Raw genomic sequence first — 7525 nt, forward strand, 5'->3', positions numbered from 1 at the left:
CATAAAACAGAATGTGAAAAAGTAACCATACTGATGTCATGTCAAAGACATCTAGGTATTGTTTTGCTGAGATATCCGTTAAAATTAGCATGCTAATCTGCTAGCCTCGACCTGTCCTGTGTTGTAATATCACTTGCGCCTCGAGAGACTGTAGCTATAGCGTCCAGTCTGACCTCAGTCCATGAGACAAAAATGTAGAGTTACTGCTAGGGTTTGTCATGTTGAGCGCTTTGGAGTAAAGTAATAAGTTGAAGGTAACTTACAGCTGCGGTTAGTCTTAGAGAAACACAAAGATGGCAAAGAAAAGAACTGATTTAAAAAGGAGCTAAACGAGAAAATATTACCGTGGCTTTCTGCAGCTGGAGATAGCTCCTAACAAGTAAAGAGATGCGGTTTGATGCTGACCTCCCAAAATTTCTCTTGGTAAGCAACATCTAACTTTGGATTTATAGAGAAACAGACTGATAGTTCAACTGATGACAATGCAAACTGTACCGAAAACCATTCCAAATGGCATTGATAAACCTTCAGTTTAGCTAACATGATTGCAAGCAGGGGCTGGATTTGGTTGCCAAATGTGTTTTCCTGGTGCACGGTGGACATACCGACTGTAGCGGCCCCTTGGATTTATTGATCAAGACGCAGAGAGTTTCAAACGGGTGTCGATTTATTATTCCTCTCAACGTGCACCATGCACCATGAACACCGTGAAAACTACAGAATAAAACAGAAGAAACACAAAAGGCTTCTATGTAGCTTCACAAATAATTTGCACATAACTTGTGTTCACATATTAATCATGTTTACACACAATACAAATCATTTAACTAACAACCAATATGAAATGAAATATTTTTAAGCCTTTATGACAAATAAATATCACATGCCTTTAAATGAAATACAATATATTATAATTGTTCACAGAAATAATATTGCTTTTATATTGACGACATGTGCAATTAACCCATAAACAAATGAAGTAATGACATTCTCCTTTCCTTAAACAAAATCCCTTCTGATAATAATACACTAGACACATTTTCTTTCATACCTCATTCCGCTCTCCAAGGACGCTAATCAAATGGTTTTCGCCATCGGCTATCACGCTCTCTAGCTCGACACACGTTCACAGTTCGTAGGTCTTAGAAATAACATGTACAAACAATACGAAAATAATAAAATCACAATGTAAACTCCTTCTTTACAAGATTCAAATAGATGAACAATATAAATAACGTGTTTACCAGTTTCTTACCGTTCTTCCGACGACGTGTGAGCACCACATCGTGAAGAGAAAAGTAGCAGGAAGTTTAGCGTCACAAAAACATAAGAAGAAAACGGCGCCTTTCAAAATAAAAGCAGAACAGGCAAGGTGACACTGTAGAACTACAATGTCTTATTAAATATATAAATATAATACTATGTAGGAGAATATTAATGCGATTTATCAGACATTTACACCGACTATAACATCGTTTGCTGACATTACTGTATTAGTAATATTACAGCAATATGAAAACTGGAAGGCATGGCTGGACCAGAAATAATAGATTAAAATCATGCTAGAAATCTTTGTTTGGTCGTCAAAAACATCGTTCTCTCTTATTTTTCATGATGGTGGCAAGAGAACAGAAAACCATCAAATTGGATGCACTTCACCTGGAGTCCCAGGCATTTGTTGAGACTAGTCAAGCGACATTGTTAAGTGACACCGTTATGTCTCATCAGGATAGCAGCATAGGGGTGTACTGTCATGAAGAAGTTAGATTAAATTGATACTCATCTCTATGTAAACACTGCTGAAGACGCTGTTGTTTGGCTTTGAATATCCATGTCTCAGTGTTAAGAGTTGCACTGTGGGTGGCCAGGGAGTGACCCTTTTTTTTTCCTCCCCAGATTTGCAAATATTTTTTCCTGAGTGACTAGGGGAAAATGCATGAACCTCTGTCCACTATAAGTAAGCACATTTTTTATTATAGTCACACCAAAGGTAGCTCGTATCGGAGAAAATTAAAAGCAAAGGCCGACCTTTTCCAACCATTATGTCTAATAGCAAACCGTTACTTTGCCCTCTCACCACCCTTCTCTTGACGGGGAAAAAAAAACTAACCCAACTTACTAGGTTGCTATCTGTACTGTGAACAAATAGACTGCATTTAAAAGAAAATAACTATACCAAGCTAATTTGCAGAAGACAGCAGAATAGCCTAAAACTTCCTGTTCTTTCAAGCGAGGGCTCTATGAGAAACATGATAATCAGGCTGAGCCAATCACAGGTAGGGCGGGTCCTGCTAAGTGGTGCTTGAATCCAAAAAAGGTCGACTTCCTGGTATAAAATTAACTGGATCTTCTGCATAACTTCCATATTGAGAGGCTCCACAGGATCAAGGGAACTATTGTTTCCTTTAATCCTGCCTCCATCTGTCATGATGGCAGCCCAATGGGAGAAAAATGATTTCATCGTGCAGCTCTTCTATTTAACCGAATGGATCAAATTTTGATGTAGGGATAGTCATTTTGTGGGGTTGCTTAAAAAATGTATCCACTGCTCCTTTCACAGTGTAACTAGAACAAGGTGGATAAGCTAAATTAGAATTTTAATTAAAGTTTATGGACCACAGATGCACAGAAGATTCAGGAATCAGGAGCCCAATGTTTAAGAATGTTTAAATAAGATTTTGTACACACACACACACACACAACACACACACACACACACACACACACACACACACACACACACACACACACACACACACACACACACAAATAGGAATTTTTAGTTCTTAGCTCAGAGTTAAATCCTTCCTAGTGAGAAGGAATGAGTAAGTGCTTATTCTTACCACAAACAGTGGAAGGATGGGTTGTTTCAGTTAATCCAACAACCAACCATCCAACCAATGTCTCTTAGATAGACATTACATCTTGAATCTAAAACAAGGACAATTCTAATTCAAATTAAAGACACCTTTAGTCAAGACTGCACAACAAAAATAATATATATAATAATATTATCAACTCTTCCCACACAATAGATTAAATCGAAATACAAACAGGGCTAAAATCAAAAGCCCTAAGAAAGGTTAAACACAAAATATGCAATTTAATGTTTAAATTAGTTGTTGTTTTAAATTGGCCGTTTTCCTATAGGAGTTATACACTATAGCCTATGGCGAGCAACGCCAAAAGGTCAGACCTACTGCTGTACCAGCGGGACCTGTTTAGTGACACAGTATAAAACCAAAATAGACAAAGCTCACCTCTGACTGTAGAAGATTTTAAAGAAGGAAGCTATTGAGAATTCTGGGGTTCAGTTCTGTATAACGCGCCGACCAACCAGCCAACCACCAGATTTTTGACAACTTTCAATTGACGGACACCAGCTTTGTCTCAAGTCCTGCTTTTGATTGGTCAACCCTAACCTGGACCCTGATGTTATATTTCCTTTTTTCCGCTTTGGTCTATGTCAAATTGGCTTCACAGCACAGCGCACGGCGGCTTGGACCTCTTCCACGGAGTCCGCATGTTGCACACCCATGTTTCTACAGTAGCCCAGAACGTACAAACCAAACACTGTCTCTAGAGAAGGCCTTTTACTTTTTTTGTGTCCACCATAGCTCCTACACACTTGGAAGGTAAGGGTGAGGCTGCAATCTGCAACCTCACCATTAAATACCACTAAATCCTACACACAAACAACGAAAACTGAAGAAGACTATAAGGTGACTACAAAGGAAGTATATGTTTTACACAAATGTAAATGTATAAGAATGTAACTGCCAACCAAACCTTCAAGGGACAAGTTTCCCTTCTCCTCTTCTTCATCTTCTTCGTCTTCATCTGTAGTATATGCAGTATCTCACAAAAATGAGTACACCCCTCACATATTTACAAAAATGTAAATGAAAATCTATTTTCATGTGACATCGCTGAAGAAATGACACTTTGCTACAATGTAAAGTAGTGAGTGTACAGCTTGTATAACAGTGTACATTTACTGTCCAAAAGTGAATTGTGTGGCCATCATTATTTTCCAGCACTGCCTTAACCCTCTTGGGCATGGAGTTCACCAGAGCGTCACAGTTTGCCACTGGAGTCCCTTTCCATTCCTCCATGATGACATCACGGAGCTGGTGGATGTTAGAGACCTTGCGCTCCTCCATCTTCTGTTTGAGGATGCCCCACAGATGCTCAATAGGGTTTAGGTCTGGAGACATGGTTGGCCAGTCCATCACCTTTAACCTCTTCTTAAGCAAGGCAGTGGTCGTCTTGGAGGTGTGTTTGGGGTCGTTATCATGTTGGAATACTGCCCTGCAGCCCAGTCTCCAAAGGGATGGGATGGGATCATGCTCTGCTTCAGTATGTCACAGTACATGTTGGCATTCATGGTTACCTCAATGAACTGTAGCTCCCCAGTGCCGGCAGCACTCACGCATCCCCAGACCATGATACTCCCACCACCATGCTTGACTGTATCATAGACTGTATATAAAAAGGACTGTATACAAACTTGTCTTTGTACTCCTCACCTGGTTGCCGCCACACACGCTTGACACCATCTTAACCAAATAAGTTTATCTTGGTCTCATCAGACCACAGGACATGGTTCCAGTAATCCATTTCCTTAGTCTGCTAAGGTGGTGCATTCACACCAGAGACCTTGTGACACTAACGAGTCACATAACACCGGAGAGGGAAAATAGCTCAGTTAGGACATATTCAATTAGGGGTGTACACACTTTTGTTGCCAGCGGTTTAGACATTAATGGCTGTGTGATGTGTTATGTTGAGGGGAAAGCAAATTTACACTGTTGACTCACTACTTTACATTTTAGCAAAGTGTCATTTCTTCAGTGCTGTCACATGAAAAGATATAATCAAATATTTACAAAAATGTGAAGGGTGTACTCACTTTTTTGTGCATCTGTATCTTTTCTACTGTTAAGTCATAAGTCTGGCAGACTGATGATAGGCTGATAATACTTGTGTATTTTATCATAGCTATACAAATAGAATGGAACACAACTTGTGTATTAAATGGATACACTGCAATACAGTACATATATGTTATAATGTTGGATTTTCATGTTAAACATAGCCAAAGTTTCAAAAAATTAGGTTCAAGCATTTATAAGAAATCACTGTGAGCAAAAACCTCAGGTTTCCGCTCTGTTTGAACTGCTTTTTCTACCAAAGGCTCCTTTCTACATAATACCAAGCCAGAAGGAGCTGGTGTTCCATATATGGTCATGTGCTCCCACACTAAGGGCATGGCAATGCTCAGTCTGCCTGTTCCGCCCAGCAACAACAACAGCCTGGTAACATGCTTCAGGTCTTGTCCAATCTTAAAGAGACAGCAGCATCTGCAGCTTGTTCAGACAGAGGCTGAAATGAAGGCCTACATGAAGAGTCAGTATAAGAAAAAAATATATTTTTCTGAACATTGAATCATGCAAAGTTGCCATACAGGAGTCACAGAACTACAATATAGGACTGGAAAATAGGTCTCCTTTAATATGAATTTACTACATATTTTCAGCATTGTGGCCCACTCCCGGCACAAGCTGTTGCTTCTGATGCTTACCCCAGTAACCACTGCAATGATTAAATTGTCATTATTCAGCATGTTGCAAGGTTCTAACATTGATGTGGAGGAAAACACAAAATTCTTGCTGGTCTCAATGATTCTGCCAAGCTAGGGTTGCAGGTAACCCACCAGAAGTGGCACATGTCTTGCAAAGGAGATTGTGAGTCAGTCGATTGCCCCTTTGAACAAAAAACAGCCTCCTTCTTCCTGCGTGGTGGTCAGGTTTACAAGAGCTTGGAGAAAATATCCAAATTCTCTAGATCCACCTTCTTTAAATGTGAATGTTTTCCGGTTTTTTTTTAGTCCTCTATGACATTAAACAAGACAAAACAAGACAGTGATCAACATTTTTCACCATTTTCTGACATTTCATGTCTGAACGGACTATGGAACCCCACTGTTCCCAATATGAACAGTGAGTGATATGAAAATGAATTGTAATAGTGTATGGGTTAAATGCAGACAGCAAATTATTTGTCTAGGCAAAAATTGCAAATAAAGAGATTCTGATTACAACTCTAGTAAAGCTACATCATTAGTTACTCATTGCATAAATCCTGTGCTCAGTATAGTGTGTAGCTCAAAATTCTGGGACCTTTATACAAGCAGTCTTTGTGGGTCCCCTTCCTCTTTTCGTCCCTGTCTCTCACGCATCATCCTTTGAAAAATGTTGACAAATAAGTGCTCTAACACCTGTACACATTAAACTCTGGTGGTGATTAGGGTAGTCACTAATGAACTGTTGTTACCACATTAAAACAAGTGTAATACTCTGTGATTTGTGCTTAAGTCTGCACAGTTTGAAATCTCACCTTCTTTTAACACTCTTTTACCGACACACTGTATCCTACAATTACTTTACTATGGTTAAACAAGGTTTGCTATGATATCATGCTTAAAATAACATTATTTTGTTTATTGAAGCGTTAATAATTTCCAAGGTGGAAAAAAATACCATCTTAGTTGTCATTGTCCTACACTGAGAAAATTCTTGCTATAGGACACCCCAACAACACTTCACTAGTCATGTTTCATTTCAAATACATGATAGCCTTTACATTGCCATTTCTCAGATTCAGTACATTTAATCTATCTATTTTGTCCAAGCAAACAGTGTTCGTTAGCGTTTCAAAGGCATGTAGGTCTAAAAGCAAAATAATTAAAACTTAGGTTTAATTTATGATGATAATTTCTTTTCTAGCCAACTATTGGAATATGCATCTAGCCTACATTCCTGCCTTCAGTCTAAACTGCTGATGTTAGCTTTAACCAGGGGTCTGTTGTGGTTTCGGGCCCGAACTGAACCAAACGCAACACTTATGGTTTTAAAGAAATTTATTAAGGGAAAAAAAAGGGTAGTCGAGGTGCGGGAGAAAAAGGGGGGAGATGGACACCGGCAGATGTGGGCGCGGAGGACCGAGGAGCTGACGGGGCTGGAGAGGTTCAGGCGAGAGGGCCAAGGGGGACAGGAGGCCGAGGTGGGAAGGGATGTGGTGGCTGGCGAACAGGCGATGAGCGAGGGGGAGCGCCGTGGAGGTGATGCGAGGGGAGAAGGCAGGTAGGCGAGCCCAGCTGACCGAACGGGAGACGGAGATGAGTGGACCTGGCGGGGAGAACAGATAGACAGACAGGGTTAGTTCAGGGAAGCAGGAGACGGAGAAGCGAGATATCAACAAGAACAAAAAGCTTTAATATAGTAGTGGCACCAAGTCTGGAGCGACAACGATCAAGCGGGGATTGAGTGGAGAGCCGGGGTTGAAATACTAGATGACCGGGGTGAAGTTAGTTTAATATTCAACATTCGTCGGTTTTCGCGCCTGTTAGATTCAATAGCTCCGTGTCAAAATCTCCATTTCTCCCAGTTTTGGGATATATTGTTGAGCTAATTCGGGCAGAAGTTTCACAGCTGTGATCACCTCAAAATCGCTTAAGATAACG

General features: G+C 40.2%; 1 long non-coding RNA gene across 1 annotated transcript; it reads right to left on the minus strand.

Moving 5' to 3' along the window:
- Positions 1 to 205: 205 nt before the first annotated feature.
- LOC119890581 lies at positions 206 to 1261 on the minus strand. The gene is made up of 2 exons (XR_005442260.1): positions 1052 to 1261; positions 206 to 714 (listed from the first exon to the last, which is right to left on the minus strand). It is a non-coding gene; the product is annotated as an uncharacterized LOC119890581 (long non-coding RNA).
- Between the last annotated feature and the right edge of the window lie 6264 nt (positions 1262 to 7525).

This window comes from Micropterus salmoides, unplaced genomic scaffold (assembly GCF_014851395.1).
Source record: "Micropterus salmoides isolate LMB-PRFRI ecotype aquatic unplaced genomic scaffold, ASM1485139v1 Ms_hic_scaffold_6, whole genome shotgun sequence".
Taxonomy (NCBI): Eukaryota; Metazoa; Chordata; class Actinopteri; order Centrarchiformes; family Centrarchidae; genus Micropterus; species Micropterus salmoides.